Source organism: Macrotis lagotis, chromosome 2 (genome assembly GCF_037893015.1).
Source record: "Macrotis lagotis isolate mMagLag1 chromosome 2, bilby.v1.9.chrom.fasta, whole genome shotgun sequence".
Classification (NCBI taxonomy): domain Eukaryota; kingdom Metazoa; phylum Chordata; class Mammalia; order Peramelemorphia; family Peramelidae; genus Macrotis; species Macrotis lagotis.
Window position 1 is genome coordinate 18,915,565 of NC_133659.1, and position 22,397 is coordinate 18,937,961.

The 22,397-nt window shown below is 37.8% G+C and overlaps 1 protein-coding gene across 8 annotated transcripts in view; it reads right to left on the reverse strand.

The window, feature by feature from the left end:
• FGGY (FGGY carbohydrate kinase domain containing) overlaps nt 1–22,397 on the reverse strand; it is a 529,413-nt gene that overhangs the window by 43,955 nt on the left and 463,061 nt on the right. Inside the window, exon 15 of one of the 8 annotated variants that reach the window (XM_074221310.1) lies at nt 1–22,397. This exon is cut by the window's right edge and continues 9,060 nt beyond it. The exons of the other annotated variants lie outside the window; for them this stretch is intronic. The gene's annotated coding sequence lies outside the window, so the exon portion shown is untranslated. 8 annotated transcript variants of the gene reach the window in all.

Genomic DNA, 22,397 nt, shown 5'->3' on the forward strand with positions numbered 1-22,397 from the left:
TTCCTTCCTTCCTTCGTACCTATTTTCCTCCCTTCTCCCCTCCAATATCCTTGATTCAATGAGTTATTGCTTTTTCCAGAGCAGTTTCTGGGACATTTCAGAAAAGCAATGAAGACTGCATTAAGTACTCAGTCCAAAATACCAGGGGTAAAAGAGGAAACATTTTCAGCATTCTGGTGGTTAGAAAAGTGACCCATTGCAAAGGCCCAGAGACACTCAAAGGAACTGCCTGAAATGAAGATAGGAAGAAATGTTACACTCTCTCTAAAGAGCTTGTATACTCCTTCAGAATGGTGATCCCAGGCCTATTGCTCCTAATATACTCGCTGTTGGCTTGCAGAATAAAAGGGCTCCTGGGGGAGAGGGGTTAGAAGGGGGAAGAACTTCTTTAATGATGATCCTTCTCTATAATTGGGGAGAACTGTCACAGTTCCAAGGCAGACAGGAATGCTTGCAGTCACAAGGGAGCAGGGATCCTGAAGATATATATCATTTGTGACTGCAAGGGGTCAGCGGCCCTTATAGGGTAAGGACCAAGAGAGCAGTTACAAAATCTCTTCAGATCATAACAACTTAAAAATAGGAAAAATTCAAAAAGATAGAACTAGGTCCAAAAGCAACAAAGTGAAAAAAAAAAATCTGAAGCTTAGGACAGAGAACAGGACCTGCTCCACAGGAACAAAGCCCAACTCAAACACAAAGTTCAAAATCAAGGAATAGACTGGAAAAATGAGCAAACAATAAAACAAGCAACTGACCATAAAAAGATACAAACTCAAAAATACATAACAATGTTAAAATAGCTATAAGCAAATCTTCAAAGAAAAATTGTGAGTTGGACAGAACTACAACAAGAATTACTAGAAGAGCTAAAAGGATTTTTTAAATCAAATAAAATGGTGGAAGTTGAATCGAGAAAAGAACCTAAGAATGATACAAGAAATTTTTCAAGAGTCAATTAACAGGGGCAGCTAGGTGGTGCAGTGGATAGAGCACTGGCCCTGGAGTCAGGAGTACCTAAGTTCAAATCCAGCCTCAGACACTTTAATAATTACCCAACTGTGTGGCCTTGAGCAAGCCACTTAACCCCATTGCCTAGCAAAAACTAAAAAAAAAAAAAGAATCAATTAACAGCTTGGGAAAAGAAGCACCAAAAATACTGAAGAAAATGGCACCTTTACAACAAAATTGTCCAAATGAGGAGAAAAGAAGTACAAAAGCTCACTGAAGAAAATAATTCTTTAAAAGTAAAAATTGAGCAAGTGAAAGCTAATGACTCCAGGAGACAGCAAGATGCAGTAAAATGAAATCAAAAGAATGAAAAATAGAAGAAAATGAAAAAGATCTCATTTGAAAACAGATGAAAAAAGATTATTTGAGAATTATTGCAGAGCCTAAGAGCCATAATCAAAGAAAGAACCTAGATATCATGTTTCAAGAAATTATTAAGGAAAACTGCCTGATATCCTAAAGAGATTCCAATGAAAACTACCAGGAATATTATATATAGTCTTATATTGCTAGGAGAATGAAAAAACCAAATCAAAAATCATGCATTCATAGTCAAGTTCACACAAGATTTAGTAGTTTATGTGTTAAAGGAGTGGAGGTACATATTTCAAGAGGTTAAGGGATTGAAATTACAACTAAGAATAATCTGCTTAACAAAAGTGAATATAATCTTTTAGGGGGTAATGAATCCTTTATGAAATAGAGAACTTTTAAAAATTCCTGATGAAAACACCAGGGATGATAGAAAAATTGGCTTTCCAACACAAGACTCAGGAGAAGCACAAAAATATAAGCATGTAAGACAATTCATAAGGGATGTAACATTGAACTGTTTATATTCCCATATGGCAAGAGATAAATATAACTCCTAAGAAGATTATAATTATTATGGTAGTTTGAAGGACTCTGTATATGGAAAGGGCATGGATGTGAGTTGACTATGTTGGGATTATTCAATAAAAATGTATATGCAAGAAAAAGGAGTGCACTGGAAGAAGGGGGAAAGGATAGGAAAAATGAGGAAAGTTGCTTCATATAAAACAGCTGTTCAAGGAAGCACTTTTACAATGGAGGGAAATATGGTGGGATTGGTTAGGTAATGCTTAAATGTAATTTATCTGAATGCCTTCAAAGAAAGAAGGGTTTAGAAAAATAATCAATTAGGTATATAAATCTATCTTACCCAACAAGAAGTAGGAGAGAAAAGAGATAAGAAGAAGGAGTGAAAAAAAAGAGGGTGGATTAAGGAGGTAGTCAGAAGCAAAATAGACTTTTGTAGATGGATGGGACAAAAACAAATAGAGAAGAGTATAGTTAGAAGAAAATAGGATGAAAGGAAATGCATAATTAATAATCATAATTTGAATGTAAATATTAGAATTTGCTGCTATAATAAAAATGAAGAACAGAATGAATGAGAAACAAAGCTCCAATAATATGTTGTTTATATGAAACACACTTGAAAAAGAGACACACGTTAGAAGTAAAAATAAGGGACTAGAGTAGATTTTATTATGCTTCAGCTGAAATCCAAAAGTCAGGAATCAACCATGATCTCAACCAAAGCAAAAATAAAATTAAAGTGATAAGCAAGAAAACTACATCTTGTTAAAAGGTATTAAAGGCAATGAAATAATGTCAATCCTAAACAAAATGCACCAAATTTCAGAGCATCTGAAACATATTCATAAAGAAAAGTTAAATGTTACAGGAGGAAATAAGCAATAAAAATATACTAGAGGGGGACTTCAACCTTCCCCTCTCAGAGCTGGAAAATTGTAACCATAAGATACATAAGAAAGAAGGAGATGAATATAATCTCTTAAAAAACTAGACGTGATAGACCTCTGGAGAAAGCTGAATAGAAAAAGAACAAAAGTAAGCCTTCTCAGCTATTCATGACACCTTCAAAAAATTGTCATGGATTAGAGTATAAAAACCTTACAACCAAAAGCAGAAAATCAGAAATATTAAAGGCATGTTTTTCAGATCACAATGCAATATAGATTGAATTTAATAAAGTGTCTTTGGGAACTAAAAAACCTAATCCTGAAATAATGGGAGTCTAAGAACAAATCATAGAAATGATTAAAAACTTCATTAGAGATAATGCTGATAAGACAACATATCAAAATTATTATGTTGCAACCGAAGTAGTCTTTCGGAAAAAATTTTCTACTTCTAAATGCATAAATTAAGAAAAGAGAGAAAGAGTAAACCAATGAATTGACTATGGAATTAAAACAACATCAACTAGAAAAAGAACACATGAATCCCTCACCGTGCACTGAAAATAAAAGGGGAAATTAATAACATTGAAAGCAAATATAACTGAACTAAAAATAAAAGGAGTTAGTTTTATGAAAAAACCCAACAAATTTATAAACCATTGGTTAATTTGATCTTTAACAATAAACTCAAGTTACTTGAATCAAAAAAAATGAATGTACATCAAAGAAAATGAAATTAAAACAACTAAGAATTATTTGCTGAAGAAAATGCCAGTAAAAATAGTCATAATTCCAAATTGTTTTCCAGAAAGGTTGTATTGATTCACAACTCCACCAGCAATGCATCAGTGTTCCAGTTTTCTCCCATCCCCTCCAATATTGATCATTTTCCTTTTTAGCTATATTGGCCAATCTGGTAAGTGTGAGGTGATACCTCAGAGGAGTTTTAATTTGCATTTCTCTAATCAATAATGCTTTAAAGCATTTTTCATGACTAATTAGTTTTATTTTTTCTTCTGAGAATTTGTGCAAACTCTTTTTAATTTCATGTAATCAAAATTATCCATTTTATTTTCTGTGATTTTCTCATTGTATCATGATGTCTCCTATGGATACAATCATATTTCTTTCTTCATACTTAACTTAATTGTGAACTAGACTACAGCAGGAGATGAAATTATATTTCCTTTGAAAATGGCAAAACTCTTTTATGACCTCAACTTTCTCCTTAAAACAAACATCCATATTTCAAAATGTCAATATTCCCCCAGTGTTGCTGCAAAATTACAAATCAAAGTAAATTTCTGACTCTCAATGACAAAAAAGAGTATTCATCAAGGGCTAACAGAAAGAACCGTACTGGGGATGATCAGGCTGTAACATGACAAATATGGAATTCTGGGTCTCATCCCACCAGTTTTAGTGATATCCTGCAAGACAATAACATGAGTTGTACAGAATGGAAATAAAGGATGGATGCTATAGTCACATCTTTGAGTTCACAGAACCATTTACATACTCACAAGAGTGCTTTAGGTTATATTCAGGGTAGATGTAATTGAAGCATTTGACAAATTCTCTCAAGTCATTCCATTGGAGAAGACAAAGTGATTTAGGCTAGATCATAGTACTAGGTGAATTTGAAATGAGCCAGATGGCTAAATCTATGTCCTAAAATATCCCTGAAATTATGCCAGAGGTTTCATCAAGATTGTCTGCTTTTGGGGAGAGAAGAGGGCATCACTGAATTGGAAGAGGTTTTAGGAACCTGGTGGAAAAACAGGACTCACAAGATGTAGAAGAATTGTGCCTCTTTTTTATGAGACATTCCATTATGTGATTTTCTCCATTTGTTTATGGACTCCTATGAGCCACTGGCATATTCTACATTTTTTTGGAGTGAAATAGATGGCATCCTCTGCTCAATATTACTTCTTACTTTGAGTGCTTAGATGGAGACCTTGTTCCCTATATTTGTGTAAAACTAGATTTGAGCTATTCAAAAGTCATTATGTTCAGTTATTCTAGAACAAATTTTGGATGGTAGAACTATAAAACAAAATGATGGATTATCTTTTGGGGAGCATCCACAATTGATCCTATTTCTAGTGATCCTTAAGCCACAGGTTACAGACACACAGTCAGACAAGGACACAGAAACAAACATATACACAGAGACACATTCACAAAATCAATCAGACCAAATAAAAAATGTCCAAAGAAATGCGAGATAGTCATTGGTCAAGGGTGTTGTAGAAGGAGAGAAAATCAGTCAAGAGCATCTCCCAACTTCCTTCCACACCTGGGGCTAAGTATTTTAACAGTTATCTTTGTTTCCCAATTCTGCATGGGACTTAGAGTCCCTCCAACTGACATTTCTCCCCAGTTTGGCAGAAATATGAAAGAATAAACATCTGGGAATAGTTCTTTCCTCCTCAGAATCAGTTTGGGGATGCCAACAATGATAGTTGAAAAATGCAAAGATTTTATTGTGGTCCCAAAGCGGTGTTCCTTAGTAGGACAGGAACAGGTGTTGAAGCCTGGCTAATGCTTTCCACTTAGTGTGATAACATATTTACAGTCTCCTTTCCCCTCACCAGAAGGTTTTGCTTGCATCTGGATCAACTTGCTTTTTGTGGGTCCCTAATTAATTGCACAAATATTTCACTGGCCCCAAATCCCCCATTAGTTCTGCCTTTGAAAGACCAGAAGTTTTAGCCCATGGAAAAAGCTACATGCTTAGAGTTAAAAAAATAAAATAAAAAGCTTGTTCAAACGCATTTCTTGGGGATATGAATTAAAAGCCCTTGTGTTAGAAGGCCCAGAAAGAAAGAACTTTTCTTGTTAGGGGGGAGGGGCCTGAAGGGTGGGGAAAAACATTATCCAGAAATGTCACCCACGATTCCCCAGAAACTCTCATTTTCTTCCCATGCACTTTTCTGTGTCTACAACCGAAGAGGTCTAGGAAACTTGTTTTCAGGCTCATGACAGGAAAATTGAAATTGGACTCCTCAAGGTTAGGTAAATATTCTGCCCAATTACAAAAACCATATGCCAATGCTTCAATCATCTCAGAATCTGTCTCAGTGGTAGTTCTCTCTACACAGAGGAGCTGCAGATTGCAACTACTCACAATTTTACTACAATATGGAACAATGAAAAGAACACAGGATTTGAAGTTAAAGGACTCAGATTCGAACCATGAGACCTTGGACAAGTCAGCTAATCTCTCTGGGCATCACTTTCACCATCAACATAAGGAAAGTGGAATGGACTAGATAGTCTGTGAAATTCCTTCCAGGTCTACAATAAATCTATGATTCCATGATCATAGTCACACCTGCAACACATCCTTGCTTAGATGTTCTCAAGATTCTAAACTGGCCTTTGCTTAAATTTATGTATCTTCCTTCCTAAAGGTTTAGAATTGGCTTGTTTGTTCTACCATGATTGTTACTTGAGAAAATATGCTGGCAAAACTCACTGATCTGGGAGAAGCTGGAACACATAAATAACATCTCCTTGCTCAGATATCTTTAAGACTGTAAATTGTAATTTGCTGTCTTTTCAACTGGAATGTAACCTTGATGGAAGAGGGATTATTTTCTTCTTTTTAAGGGTTTTCCTGGAATCTATCAAAGTGCCTGGTACATAGCAGGTAACTTTAAAATATTTGTTATTAATTTTTTGAAACAGCAGCTATGAAAGAACTGGAAATTGAGAGGATGTTCAGAAATTAAGGAATATCTGAATACAATATAGTATATGAATATGATGGACTATTATTGTTTTATAAGAAATTATGAGCAGGAGAATTTCAGAAAAAGCCTGGAAGAAACTTTCACGAACTAATACTGAGTGAAGTGAACAGAACCAGGAGAATATTATACACAGTAACAGCAAAATTGTGTGATAATCAACTGTGAATGAATTAGCCATTCTCAACAATACAGTGATTCAAGACAATTCCAAAAGATTTGTGATGAAAAATGCTATCCACAGTCAGAGAAAAAAACCATGGAGTCTGGATGTAGATCAAAGCATATTTTCTTTTTTTTAAATTGTGTTTTTTTAACTTTTATTCTGATTTTTCTTTTACAATATGACTAATATGGAAATATATTTAAATGATTTAGCATATAACCTTTATTATATGGCTTACTGTCTGGTGAGGAGGATGAGAATTGAGGGAGGGAGAAAATTTTACAAAAATGGATGTTAAAAATATCTTTACATGTAATTAGAAAAACTAAGATTAAATTGGCTAGCAATTCTCAGTTGAAAAAATTGAAACTATCTATAGTCATATGAAAAATGGTCTAAATCATTATTTCTTAGAAAAATATAAATTAAAACAACTTTGAGGTTTTACCTCACACTTATCATACCTAATATTACTAATAAGGAAAAATGATCAATATTGGAGGGAATATGGGAAAACTGGGACACTGATGCATTGTTGGTGGAGTTGTTAACTGATCCAACCTTTCTGGAAAACAATTTGGAACTGTGCCCAAAGGGCAATAAAACCATACATAACCCTTTGATCCAGCATTACCACCACTGGTCCTATATCCTAACGGAATCATGAAAAAGGGCAAAAATCCCACATATACAAAAGTATTTATAGCATCTCTTTTCATAGTAGTCAAGAACTGGAAATTGAAGGGATACTTATGAATTGGGGAATGGCTGAAGAGATGGTAATATATGAATTTAATGTAACGGTATTGTTCTATAAGAAACCATGAGACATGGAGTTTTAGAATAGCCTGGAAAGACTTGTATGAACTGATACTGAGTGAAGTGAGCAGAACCAAAAGAAGATTTATACACACTAACATCGATATTGGGTGATGATCAACTATAATGGACTTGTTCAGTTATAATAACCAATAACAATCTTATAAGACTTGTGATGACAAATACTAGTCAGAGCATGAACTGTGAAGTTTAAATGCAGACTAAAGGTTACTATCTTTGATTTTTAAAAGTTTTCTTAAATATTATATATTTTTCCTCTCTGTTGTGTTTTCCCATTTGGATTTGATTCTTCTTTCACAACATGATTAATATGGATCCATGTTTAGCATGGTTACACATATATAGCTTGTTGATTTCTGTAAGGGGGAGAGGGGAAAGAAGGGAGGGAAGAAGAAAATTGTAAAATTCAAATCCTTGCAAAAATGATAGTTGAAAACTATCTTTGCATAAAGTTGGAAAATAAATAAAATATTTTTAAAAAGAAAAAATGATTAAGATAAAGAAAAAGAAACTGCAACTATGAATTATAAAGGAATAACATATGAAAGAGTTATCTCAGGACACTGAAAGTTAGAATAGGATCTCCATGGCTTCTCCTCGAGGGAACAGTACCAAAGTAGGTGCACATGAGGGGAAGCTAGACAGATTATCAGTTCTATTCCACTCTAGGGACCTTGTTGGCACTGATCTTTGACTTATTGGGATGACATTTATATTGACACTCAAATAGAGGAAGCTAGATAGGTTAGTTTAGGAAGACATAAGTTCAAATCTGGATTCAGATACTTACTAGCTATGTAATTCTAGGTAAATCACTTAAGTGCTACCTTAGTTTCCATATATGTAAAATAGGAATAGTATAATAACTACTTTTTAGGGTTATGGTGAGGATCAAATTAAATAATAATTGTAAAGCACTAAGGACAACACCTGAGCAAATGCTATATAAATGCTGCTGTTATTATTACTATTATTTTTAGGTAATAATTTACCATTCAGCATTTTTGGGACAACAGACTGATATCACATGGATCCAACAGAAGAAAAATAATATTTTTTGAACAAACATATTTTTTCAAGGTGTTTTATTTTAAAAAGTCTTAAAAACTTTGTGATATAAATTTTATTGTTGGAATATGTAAAATTTGGGCCATCTAGGTGGCACAGGAGATAGAGCACCAGCCCTGAAGTCAAGAGGATCTGAGTTCAAAACTGACCTCAGACACTTAATTTCCTAGGGCTGTGACCTTGGGCAAGTCACTTAACCTCATTGTCTTGCAACCCCCCCCCAAAAAAAAGAATATGCAAGATTTTAAATATTTAATATATGTATATATTATATCTATTACTAAAGGCATGAATATTCTTGATATTGTATCATCAGAGGATTGGTATTTGGCAACACAGACAGAACTACAAGGAGTATTCTGAGCTAAAAGAGTACCCCAACTAAAGAAATGAAGAAATTCAGGATACATATTAGAAGAAATTATTGAAATACATGGAAATGTGGAATATTGACCATGTCAACTGAGGGAATGAGAAATCACTTTATGTGTTCTGTAACTTATCTGAGTATTTCTAGACCTTCTACAATTCTTAGTAAAAATAAGTCTATTAGAAAATGATGAGTGCTTAATCTAACTCAGGAGACATACTTCATATAGTTAAAATGATGTTATTTAAAAATATTAAAATTTACTTGTTGGAAAAATCTAGTTGAAGCTTCCAAAATAACCACAGGTGCTAATAAGCTTCTGCACATCATAATATATTATTATAACATCTCAGTGGAACTTCAGACACATTAGCCTATTTACTGATACTCTCAATTTACATTCCATCTTCCTTTCTCACACTTTTGAACTAACTTTCCCCACCTTCCTGCTCAGAATGCTCTTCTCATATTTGTCTCTTAGCTTTCCCAGCTTATATAGAGATATAAGGGTCAAAATGGCATCTGATGCAATCTATTCATTTATACATTGGGATAATGAATCTCAGAGGCAGCATGGCAGAATGTATAGAACACTGGACTGCTCAGAAATCTAATGAATGGATAATTACCACATTAGTCACTTGACCTCTCTGTGCCTCAGTTTCCTCATTTACAGAATGAGAGGGTTGGGCTTATATGCTTGAAATCCCCAAGGGATTCAAAACCTAGTCTCTTGGTTCCAAATCCATTGTTCTTTCTACTCAGTGCAACCTATTATCTCAACTTCCTAGAATACTATAAATCCAAGAAGACAATGAAGTGGATTTGGGTTGGGGCAGGGGCAATGGTAGGACTACAGAGAAAAGAAAGTATTTAAGAGATGCTTTGGATGTAGAATAGATAATTATATCTGGGAAGGGAGAGAGAAGGAAGAAATAGGTTAACCCCAAGGTTTTGAAGGAAAGAGCTATGTTGAATGGTTGAACCACAGAAAAAGAAATGAGATACCATTGGTGATGGGGTTGTAGGAGGAGGGAATCCAAGAACCACAGGACTATAAATTCAAAGCTGGAAGAAACAGAGTTCATTTAGTCCAATTCTCTTAGTATATAGCTACGTCCCAGGTCATACAGATAGGAAATGGCAGAACCAAGATTTGAATCCATATCTTTTGACTCCAAAACCTATTCCCTTTCTTTTGCCTGAATTTCCATTGGGAAGCTCAGGGGGAGAAGATGGGATTTTGGAGTCATGTGTGTAGAGGGGCTACTAGAAAGCAAGGAAATGAAAAACTATTGCCAAAGGAGGGGGGAGGCCAAATTGAAATCTTTATGGGGAACACCCACATCTAAGAGGCTGAAAAGATGACACCTATGAAGAAGGCATAGAATGATGAATTAATGAGGTAGGCATGGAGTCAAGAGAATTCACATTCTGAAGCCAAGGGAAAAAGAGTGAATGTAATAGGAGTGGGAGACTAATAGTGATATATGCAGCATAAGGGTCAGGAGGACAAGGATTGTAGAAAGGCTAGAGGCGTTGGCGATCTCAAGGTCACTGATGACCTTTGAGAGAGCAGTCTCAGCAGAGGCGTGGGGACAGAAGCTGGAATTGCAAGGAGTTGAAGAGTGAGTGGGTAGTGAGGAAGTGGAAACATCCACTTCATTTTCCATCAGTTACTAACAGTCAAATGACTTGGGTGAATTGCCAAACATCCTGGAGCTCACCCCTGTAGGGGGCACAGGGCATGGTTCAGTGGTAGAAGCTTCAATTTAATGCTTGTGTTATTCCTCCCCCTCCTTGAGCTTCCCACTGGGCTTATCATAATTCTGATAATGAAGGTTGAGAGAGCTTCAGCAGATTATCTGTCTATCCATCAGTACCTTTGTATTTTTATCTAGCATCTATCTATCTATCTATCTATCTATCTATCTATCTATCTATATCCATCATTCATAATTTATCTATCTCTATAATTTATCTTTATCCACCAGCTATCTATATTATCATAAATCATTATTTATATCTATTAGTATGAATCAATATCTATCTATCTATCTATCTCTACAGTCTATAGTGGATAGCAAACTCTTCTGACAGCAGTAAGATCTGAGTTCAGACTACTTTTTGACATACAATGGGGGGGTGAACTTGACCAAATCATTTAATTTCTCAATAATATAATTCTAAAATAAAAGATTACAGAGAAGGCGTTACCCTGCATTGATGAAGATGTTCCTTACCAGGAGGTGTCTAAAGCAATCAAATCATAGGATCAGGTTCTATCTCTATTCATTAAAGAATCTGGATCAGTGGGAAATTCATTGGAAAGTCTGCCAGGGTTAATACCACCAGAGATACCACCAGGGTTGGCATGAAGCCTGGCATAAGTAGGTGTCAATGCTTGTGGAATTCTTAGAGGGGATCACGAAAAGGATTCCTCCTCCTAGTTCCTCTTCCCTTGGCCAACTATTGTAAATCCTTAGGATTAAGAACTGTGACTCAGAAAGATGAGCCAGGAACAATGGATGGGGGTGATACAAAGGCAGACTTGTGCCTCTCTCATCACACATTCCATTCCATTCAACAAATGCGTCCCTTGTATTTTCATTTTATTTTACTTGAATCTAGGTTATTTTTCTTATGTGGTTGTGAGCTCATTAAAAGACCATGTTGGATTCCAAAGCTGATCCTCCATAGAGCCTGACACAATTCTTTACATATAGTAAGCAAAGCTAGTACTAACTCTGATCCATCATGGTTTCCTCAAGGACCTGACATCCTATGGCCGTGCTTCTCTTGATTACAATGCCAGTTCACTGATGTGCCTACTCTCTCTCTCTCTCTCTCTCACCCACCAGGGATCTGTGGGCATCATGTCTACAGGCCAGGTGTTCCTATCAGGGAAGACTTTCACTGCTGTAATATCTGTGCTGAGGACTTGCAACACACAATATATCAAATATCAGTGAGGGAATTAGCAAGAGAAAAGCAGTACTAGTTACTTTACATCTCTTCGCCTCAATGAATTTAGTCCTCCCTCTGATTGTATCCTCTCTCTTCTGGTGTTCAACAAAATCTAGATTTCTTCTGAAGCAAAGGGATCTCTAAGCACTTTCCCAGGTCCGACTGCTTCCTATCTAAGCATTCTTGACACAGACAATGAGAAGAGGAGTTGGAAAATTCTTTGCTTCCCAGCACCTCTTTTGGACCCACCCTCAGCCCCCAATTACACAACTCATCCTTTCAAATTACTTCATTCTAGTCAGGTTGATCAAGCAATAAATGAATAATTATGAAGCATCAGGATATACCATATGCTGTGCTAATTAATAGGGACACAAATACTAAAATGAGACATTCTCTGATTTCAAGAAGTTTGTAGTTTATTGGGAAGGTAACATATGTGTGAAAATGTAGCCATTTGTTGACAAGGGGACTGATGATAAATTTTTCCTTGAGAAGGAATGAGTGAAAAATGATAGGAGGTGAAATTTGAACAAGATGAGGGTGGGGAATGCCAAGAAAAAGTGAGCACTGCACCCGAGGTGGAGTGTGGAAAAGTTCCAGTGCCAGTCCCCAGGAACTTTGTCTAGTTCATGGACTCATTTAAGAATTGATTATCCTAAATAAAATTTTGCTCTTTCCCTAAATATCAGTGCTACTGATATCTAGTGAAATGATCCTCTCTCCACCTCCTTCCTATCTTTTGTCTTACCTGGCTACCTGACATAATTTACCTTTGGGAAATTTCTGCTCTCTTTAAAATATATTTATTTTCTGTGTGTATTATTTTTAGTTTTTTTCAAGGCAGTGGGGTTAAATGATTTGCCTAAGGTCACACAACTAGGTAATTAATATGTGCCTGAGACTGGATTTGGACTCATGTCCTCCTGACTCCAGGGCAGGAGCTCTATTCACTGCATCACCTAGCTGCCCCCTTCTCTATGCATTTTTAACAATAACCCTCTCCCCCAATATCAGAGTGTACATTATGAATCATATTCCATTCTGGATATATATATTTGCTGAAAAGAAATGGGTCAAACTTAACATTGAGCCTCTGTGGAAGTGCTTGTACTCTCCTCTTTCACACATACAAACATACACAAACTCTTTAATTATGTCACTTGGTTTTTTGGTCTCTCTGTCTCTGTTTTTGGACTTCTCTTTCTCTTTCTCTCTCCATCTCTATCTGTTTCTTTGTTCTTCTGTCTCTCAACTCAAAGAAGAAATTCAAAATGTACCCAAGGCAGAGACAAAGTGATCTTGGAGGAAATATTTGCAGCACTTGGAAGAGTCAGTAAAGGCTTCATGTAGGAGGTGTTGCTTGAGACAAATCTTGAAGGGATTTAGACTTTAGGAAATGAGACTGAAGTCAGAGCACATCATGTGGGAGATGGAAGGTTAGGTCAAAGGAACCTGAGCAGGGGAACAAGTGGAGTATATGAATGAAAAGGGCACTTTGACTTGACCATAGTATTGGGAAGGGAAGTGACAGAAGAAAAAAGTCAATGGGAGCCAAGTTGTGAATGCCTTTACATTTCAAATTGGGGGGGGGGGTGGTTATAAGTGATCCTGGAGGCAATAGAAAAAGAGTGACATTCAGATCTATGACTTACAATGACTTTGACAAGCACATAGAGAATGGCTCAGAGAGGGTGTGGAGCCAAGATAGCAGAGAGAAGCCAGAAGCTTTGTTAAGTTTTCCTGGGTTTCCCTCAGAAACCATTTTTATTGAATCTCTAAATGGCTCTTTGGAGTGACAGAACACACAGAACAAAATGGAGTATCTTTGAGCAAGATCTATCTTGGGTGAAGTGTGACCAAAAAACCTAGCACAGAGGGAGAAGTTGGAGACCAACTGGAAGTTCTCACCAAGAGATTTCCAGCGTGGAGTCTGGGTTCAGTACATAACAGGCCAGCTGAGAGAGTTCCAAAGCAGGTACTCCAGACTCCCATTCAGTCAGCATGACTAGGTTGGACTGGATGGCCTAGACTAGACAAGTCACTAGTGTTCCCAACTTGGAATGCCCAACTCTGAAGTTCCCAAAGCAGATTGCTCAGAATGCAAGCAGCTGGCACTCCCAATGTGGATGGCCCCAGATCATTGAGTAGGTCTCTAGGGTTCTCAATGCTTAAGATCTGCAAGTAGGCCCTTCCTCCAACACAAGAACTCAAAAAGAGTAGAAAACATCAGAAAAAATCAGCGTCTATAGAAAGTTAACTTGGAGATAAGGACAGGAATAATACCCTTTTAAAAGCGGATGGAAGACAAATCACTACATGTGCAGCTGCAGGGGAGAATATGAATGGGTCCCCATCCCCAAAAGACTTCTTAGAAGAGTTCAAAAAAGATTTTAAAAATCAAGCAGAAAAACTGGAAGAGAAATGTAAGAGAAATTGAACAGTTTTGCAAAAGGAAGCACAAAAATTGAGAGAAAAAAGTAAATCTTGTAAAAATACAACGGGGCAAATTGAAAAACATGAGAAAAGAGAACAGATCCTTTAAAGATAAAATTGATCAAATAGAAAAGGAGATATAAAAACTAATTGAAGAAAATAATTCCTTGAATAATAGATGTGGCAAGGCTAATGATGAGACATAAAGCATCGGCCAAGCAAAATTTTAAAAAATGAAAAAATAGAAGAAAGAATGGAGCAGAAAGAAGAGAGATGAGGCAGAGAAAGATGAGGGTCAGTGCCTTTGCACTAGTGAGGGAGATGAGAGTCTAGTTCTCTGAGAACATAGATAAGGTTTGGCATCTCCTGAACTGGGTTGAGCCAGGGCAAGAGCTGGGGTAACAATGAAGAGGATGCTGATTGGGGATGCAATCTTAGATGCCATGAACTTGAAACATTTGAGGGAAATCCAGTATGAAGTGTTCAATAGGCAGTTGGTGAAGCAAAATGAGAGCTTAGAGAGAGAGAGTGCGCACAGCAGTCAGAAAGATCAGGAAATGGAGATAAAGAGAAGAGAGAGGAGAAGAGGGGGGATTAAAGGAGAGCCTTTTAGATACTCAGAGGAAAGAGTAAATAGGGTGAAAATGATAACAGGTAAAAATGATAATAGAGAAGTCAGGAAAGAAGAGGACAGAGAAAAGGTTATTAGAGGTGACCAGTGAAAGGATATTGGTGGGAAGGAATCTGGGTCATGTGATCACAAGATGATGGATTAGTCCCTCTCCAGACCACTTCAAGCCTCCACCACCACTCCCTTTACTTCCTTTCCCCCTCCCTCCACCTCTCTGAATCAGGAATTTTGTACCACTAAATCCTCAAGAGAAAACTGAAATGCTTAGCATGGTGAACTTATTTATTTAACTTTAAAAATCTAATCATTAGAATGCTTCCACATAACCCCTCCCCCAGTGGTTTCCATGCAGCACTCCCATTTATATTCATTTGCAGAGAGACCAGTGAAAAGGGAGGGATGTCTCATTGCTGCCCTGTCTCTTGGACAAGAGTGACTGAGATGTGCCTAAAGGAAAGGCACCCAGAGCCCAGTGGGAGCCAGTGCTGACTCCAGTGAGGGTAGAGACCAAAGTGGAAGCCCTCAATCTCCCAAAGGGAGGAACCTGAAGCAGTCTTGCATGTCAGTCCTGGGGGACTTACCCACTAGCAAAAATGAGGTGCCAGAAAGTGAAATAGAAGAAAAAGAAGAGATCACTAAAAATATAGAGTGAAAAAATCAAAGCCCAGCACACCAGATGATATTTGAACATGCTGGATGTGATCTGCTGGATCCTGAAAAGCAGAATGAAGGTTGAGTAAGCCCTGAAGGAGAAACAAAGCTCTGGAAAGAAATATCATTTTCAGGAAAGGCAGTCCTTGATTAAAAAGAAAAGTCCTTTTGACTCATCAGAAAGCAGGGTACACCAACAAGAAACTTCAGAATGGTTAAAAGGAAAAACAGAATTCCTAAATGAAATAATTAGAAATGAATATAGGTAAATGTGAAAGCTCTCAATATAAAATGTTAAAGGTCCTTTTCAAGTACCCTCTTGTCCCCAATTCCTCAATCTCCTTAGAAAACCTTCGACAATCCTTCATCTCCCATGGAAAATTAAAAAAAAATGCAGTTCTTGCCCTTGGGAAGTTGATGATGAGGTTGGAAGATAGAGCATAAAGCTTAATAGGATATGACGTGGAACAAATAATTCTATAATAAGAATTATTGAAGGAAAGGTCCCTTTTGCCAGTCAGGAGGGCAAGCAAGGACTTCCTGGAAGTGCGTGCAGTAAGTCTTGAAGAAAAGGAAAGACTTCACTAGATAAAGATAGGGGAGACGAAAGAATTCTATTTTTAAAATGAGGAGATATCATACCCAAAATGGTCTGACAAAAACTACAGGGGGGGATGGGCAGGATACAAACCCATTAAACCAGGAGATCAGCTTCTGGTGCTGATCCTCTTGGACTTTGAACAAGTCACCTACCTTCCATTCCCTCATATGCAAAATTGAGTCAGATTCATTTTTTTTTTCCTAGAATCCCTTACAGCTCTTAATCTAACATCTCATAAGATATTTTCCTTCTAGGGGCCTCAGTTACTTTCTCTGCAAAATGAGGAGCTGGCCTGGATAATGGTATCTTAAATAGATAATATTTTAAAACTTAAGATTCTTCTTTCACTGCATGACTAATATGGAAATATGTTAAACTTGATTGTTAATGTATAATCTATATCAGATTACCAGCTGTCATGGAGAGGGGGTAGAGAGAGAGGGAAAAAATATGGCACTCAAAAGCTTACAAAAAAGATGAATGTTTGCGTGTGATTGAGAAAATAAAATAACATTTAAAAAGACTGATGTTAGATACATTAATAATAATTACTGATATTTACATGGTACTTTTAAAGTTTGAAAATTAATTTACATGCATTAGCCTATTTTAGCCCTGTGTTTCCTAGAAACAAGGCTACAAGGTAGTTATTACAGATATAATTACTCAAATAAATAGTGGTATCAGAACTGTTATTCAAGTCCCAAAGGATCTGTGATTTAGCCAGTCTGATTACTCCAAGTCACAGTAGATAATTAAGTCATTGAGAGTTTCTTGAGGTACAGAGAAGTCAAATACTTTGCTCAGGGTCACAAAGCTATAAGTATCAAAAGTGATTTTGAATCTAAACCCATTTTCTTGATTCTTAGCCCAGGATGTGATCCATCATTTCATTTCTCCCATTTTATGGCCAAGGAAACTGAGGCTGAGAGAGATTAAGTCATCTGCCCATATTGTTTCAGTTGTTTCAGTCATATCTGACTGTCTTTGAAACTTTCTTAGCAAAGACACTGGAGTAGTTTCACCATTTCCCTTTTCAGCATGTTTTACAGATGAAGAAATGGAGGCAAACGAGGTAAAATGACTTGTTCAGGGTCACACAGCTCATGAGTGCCTGAGACTGAATTTGAAGATGAAGTTGGGTTTTTCCTGACTCCAGATTTGGCACTCTAACCACTGCACCACCTAGCTGCCTCAAATCTGCCCATGACTACAGAAGGGGAAGGGTTTATTGAGCACCTATTCTTTATCAGACACTATGTTAGGCACTTTACAAATGTTATCTCATTTGAGTTTCCCAACAACCCTGGGAAGTAAGGGTAATTATTTCTCCCATTGACTAGTAAGGAAACTGAGGCAAACAAAAATTGAGTGACTTTCCCAAGGTCACACAGCTGGGTAAATGTTTGAGGCTGCATTTGATCTGCAATTGGAAACCAATTTTCTGCTGACTCTAGGACCAGTCCCTTTCATGTACCACATTTGTAGCATTCTGGCCCTATGACTCGGTTATCCCTAGGGTCCCTTCCCGCTCCAAAAGACTCATTCTATATTTAAATTTGTGCAATAATGGTTCACATTAAAAATATAGCTGGGTGGCTTCACAACACACTCAACTCTTTTGAGGCCAAGTGTTAAAATCTTCTCCTGAGAACAGACGGGCCATCGTTTTGGCCTTCACTGGGTAGTTCCGCTGTCCCTCCGAGCTGAGCGATCTATGGGGCTCCATTCATTCCAGGCCGTGTTAGGGTTTATACTTAGCACACTGAGTCCAGTTCTTGTTTGACCACAAAGGCTATCCAGAGACTGCCCTGGAGCCTGGGCCAGTAACCCAGTTCTCAATGGGAGCAGGCTTGCAAAGGTCAGCCCCTGGCTCCTCCCTAGCACAAGCTGTTCTTGGATTGCTGATTGCCCCCAACTCTCACCTCAGCCCCTGGCTCACTCCATCTTTGGCTTGACCCTCTTCTCAACCCTGAGCCATGAGATGGAGGCCAAGGCATTGGCTTTTCTGTAGCCTGGGTGTGGCCTATCTGGAATGGTCCTATCCTCCTGAGAAACAATAATCCTAGATTTAGAACTGAACAGAAACTTGGAGATTTCTTCATTTCACAGAGGAGGAAACTAAGGATGGAAAATGATTTGCTAGGATTATAGAAATGGAAAGTATTAGAACAGTCAAGACGATGAAGGGTATCACCTTTCTAGATCTCCCGATCTCTTTGCAGTTGTATTTGCCATCTTCATAGGAGCATTTAACAAATCCTGCTTAACTGACGCCCAATCCCGAGTCCTTTCTCATTATACCATTTGTTGTTGTTCAGTTAGTCTCTGGTTGCGTCTGACTAAGGAAGCTAAGGCTGAAAGAGATTAAGTATCTGTCCATGGTCTTCAGTTGTTTCAATCATGTCTGACTCTTCCTGACCTCACTTGGGGTACTCTTAGCAGATACTGGAATGGTTTGCCATTGGTTTGCCATTTCCTTCTCCAACTCATTTTACAAATGAGGAAACTGAGGCAAACAGACTGAAGTGACTTTCCCAGGTTTACACAGCTAGTTAAGTGTCCAAGTTTGGATTTAAACTCAGAAAGAGGAATCTTCTGGATTTTAAGCCTACCACTTAGCTTCCCATTGTACCACAGTACACTCTAACCCTAATAGCATAGATGAGAACAAAGGTCACTTTTCCTTAGGATGGATCAGATACTAATCCTGGCCACAATGATTTTGTATTTTCTTCTTTCTAGTCAAGGATTAAAATAGCAGGAATGAAAGGAGGAAACCCAGAGGAAAGTCAGAGAGGTTGTTAAAGCTGAAAGATGATAGGATTGAGGGGAAGGGATCTGGGTTAGAATCCCAGCTCTTCCATTATTTCCTTATATAGCCTTGGAATTGTTATTTCCCCGTCTCAGGTCCCACTTGTGACTCAGCAACACAAAAGTTTTGGATTTGTGTGATATAGTAGGAAGAGTTCAGGCCCTGGAGTTAGAGGACTAGGTCCATCTTTGACACTTAAATCTGTGTGCCCTTGAGGGACTCAAGTTTCTTCAATTATAAAAAGGGGTGGGGTACTGAATCACTTTCCAATTCTGAATTCTAGGATGTTCTTATTCACTGACTAGAGAATCTTAAGTAAGCTCCCTCTCTAAAACTCATTTTAATTGGACTACATGGCCTCTAAGGTTCCTTCTTAGCTCTGAATTCTATGATGTTCTGATTTAACATGTAATCCTAAAGCCTCTACTCTGAGCCTTGGTTTTCTCTCTTGTGCAAAACAGATGAGAAACAAGGGACTGGGATGCACAGTCAAAAGAGATCTGGGTTCAAGGTCAGAAAGCCTTGAGGTCAAGTCTTGGGAAATCCCCACCAGGAAGAAATTGCAGATCTAAACTACTCTCCCTACAAAATAGAGGATAATTCATTTGTACTATGCATCTCAAATTCCTATCATATCCTCTCCTTTATAAAGATGGAAGGAAAAGGTGGCTATACCTTTCCCTATGTCCTTGATTCCATCCCCATCTACCTCTTATGAGGGTTTGATCCATTGATCCTCCACTCTCCCTTTTTATCCTCAATGCCCCCTATCTCCTAACTCTTTCCTCACAAATATGCTTGACCATAATCCATGCATCCAGGGTTGTCTTGGATTCAAATGGGAGTATTTGCACCATGATCCCTTTAGTCAGAAAGTTATATATCAGCATAAGTGACTCATCTTTTCTTTTGGGCTACTTTCTCAGCAGTCTCCAAACTGCTAGAATAGAAGTCACATCATAGAAGATACAATGAGCCCTTTTGACTTTGGAGCTGTTGACATACCTTAAAAGGTATCATCAACCACTACCTCTACCACCAACAGCATCACCACTACAACCACCTCTACTACCACCACCATGACCATCACCACCACCACCACCAACACCCACACCAACACCATTAAAACTACTACATAAAGTTCAAAGCTGAAAATCAAATCCAAGTCATGGAATTTTTACTTAGAAGGGAAATCATCAATTATCTATTCCAATTCATATCCAAAGAATGATTCTCCCCATATCCCACAGCATATCCAATAAATAGACACGTCACCTCTACTCAAAGACCTGCTTGCAAGAGAAAATTGCTACCTTTTGAGGCAGTCTATTCCACTTCAAATTGTTAAGAGAATTTTGTTGACATCCAAACTAAAATTGCTACTATGGGACCAAGTAGAATAACTTAGTGCCTCCTCCCTGGGCCAACCTTTCAAGCTCTGCCTTTAGTCTTCTTTCTCCAGGCTAATGATTCCTATTTCCTTTAGTTGACTCACCAAGCCAAAGCTCAGCTCTCCTTCCTCATTCTGACTCTCACACCTGGCTGGACAAACATCTGGATATGTTTTTGTACATGCAGACAGACGCACACGCCCATTCCCATACTGCTCATTCACTCTTGAGTGTTCTTCCATACCTTCAGAAGAGTCAAGTCCCCGACATACACCATCTTTTGCATCTTGACAAAGGCACAACACAAATCCAAAAGCAATAACAAATCATCATCAGGCTTTGTAAACACGAGTTCAATTTGTATATTGAATTGACTCATGGGGTCTGTCAGGCACATATTTTGCTCCTGAATCCCCTCCGATTCGAGCAGAGTTCTATTAAAGAGCATCATATATTATCCTACCCTTAGCTCGTTTGAGACATAAACCAAGTGGTTTGAACAAGATGAGCCCAATGACTCATGACTGAATTTGTTTTCATATAATTTATTTTTTCTGGCTCTTTGCTTTGAGAGGTTGGCTATTTCAGAAGAACCCTAACTACCACAGCTGGCAGTCAATCTCACTAGCCAAAAGTCCTTCCAATTACTTCTTAAGATTGAATAGAAAGCAGGAGGGGGCAGAGCCAACTCTTACTGACTCTCAGATTGCAATATTCACACCTCAGAAATTGGCAAACTCTGCAAAGTGAGGGCTTAATGGATTGTTGTGTTGATTATTGCTCGAAACTTAAGAAAATGGTGGGGGGAAATGCTAATAATATATATTCAATTTAAGAGTGTGTTGGTATGCACAGATACACACATATGTATATATTTATTCTTTCATACATTTGTTTGTTTGTTTGTTTCTGCCAGATTGGCAGTTGCTAAACATTTATCAACCCTTTCCTGGCAGAAAACCACAAAGTGGATAGAGTACTGGACCAGAAGTCAGTCAAATCCAACTTCTTTTTATATAATCCTGGACAAATCAATCAACCTGCCTACCTCAGTTCCCCCCCCATAAAATGGAGATAACAGGTCCTCAGGTTGTTGTGAGGATCACATGAGATAATATTTGCAAAGCTCTTTGTGAGTCTTATAGTGCTATATAAAAATTCTAGTTATAATCATTGTTATTATTTTAGATGCTTTTTTGTTTGCAAGGCAATGGGGTTAAGTGACTTGCCCAAGGCCACACAGCTAGGTCGTTATTAAGTGTCTGAGGCCAGATTTGAGTTCAAGTCCTCCTGTCTCCAGGGCCAGTGCTCTATCCACTGCACCATGTAGCCACCTCATGTTATTACTTTTAATCATGATTATTTGTAGATGATTCTGAAGCCAACTTAACAAGAAGGGTTGACTTTGTTCCTATCTGAGCAATGGTTTTATCCCTTCAAGATGCAGCACAGTATTGTCATCCACTGCATGCCATAGCCTATTTTAAGAATGCTATGAATATGCCATCTAAGGAAAAGGCTGCAAGAGAAATGGCCAATCAGGATATGCCTATCAGATGTGAAATAAAGTGGCTCTGGCTGATGGATGGTGGAGGGGGAGGAAAAGTGACAGAATAGGAAAACATTTCTCAGACCATTGATGAATTAGACCAATTGCTCTGGGAGTTCTGGGAGGCCCTCACTGGTGGCTGGAGGGGTCAGCAAAACCATCCATGGGAGAGAAAAAAAAGTAGATGCCCCTTAGAAACACCAAAAAGACAGTGTCCAATTCAAATAGAAGCAGGGCCCCCATACCACATAGTGAACTACATATTAAAATTATCTATGGTCTACTGGATATTCATTTAGTTATTTTGTGAATTATTTCCCAAATACAGTTTAATCTCTTTCAGTGGCAGTGGAGAATGTCATGCTGCCCACTGAGGAGTCCTCAACAGCCACTAGGTGGCAGAATGGATAGAG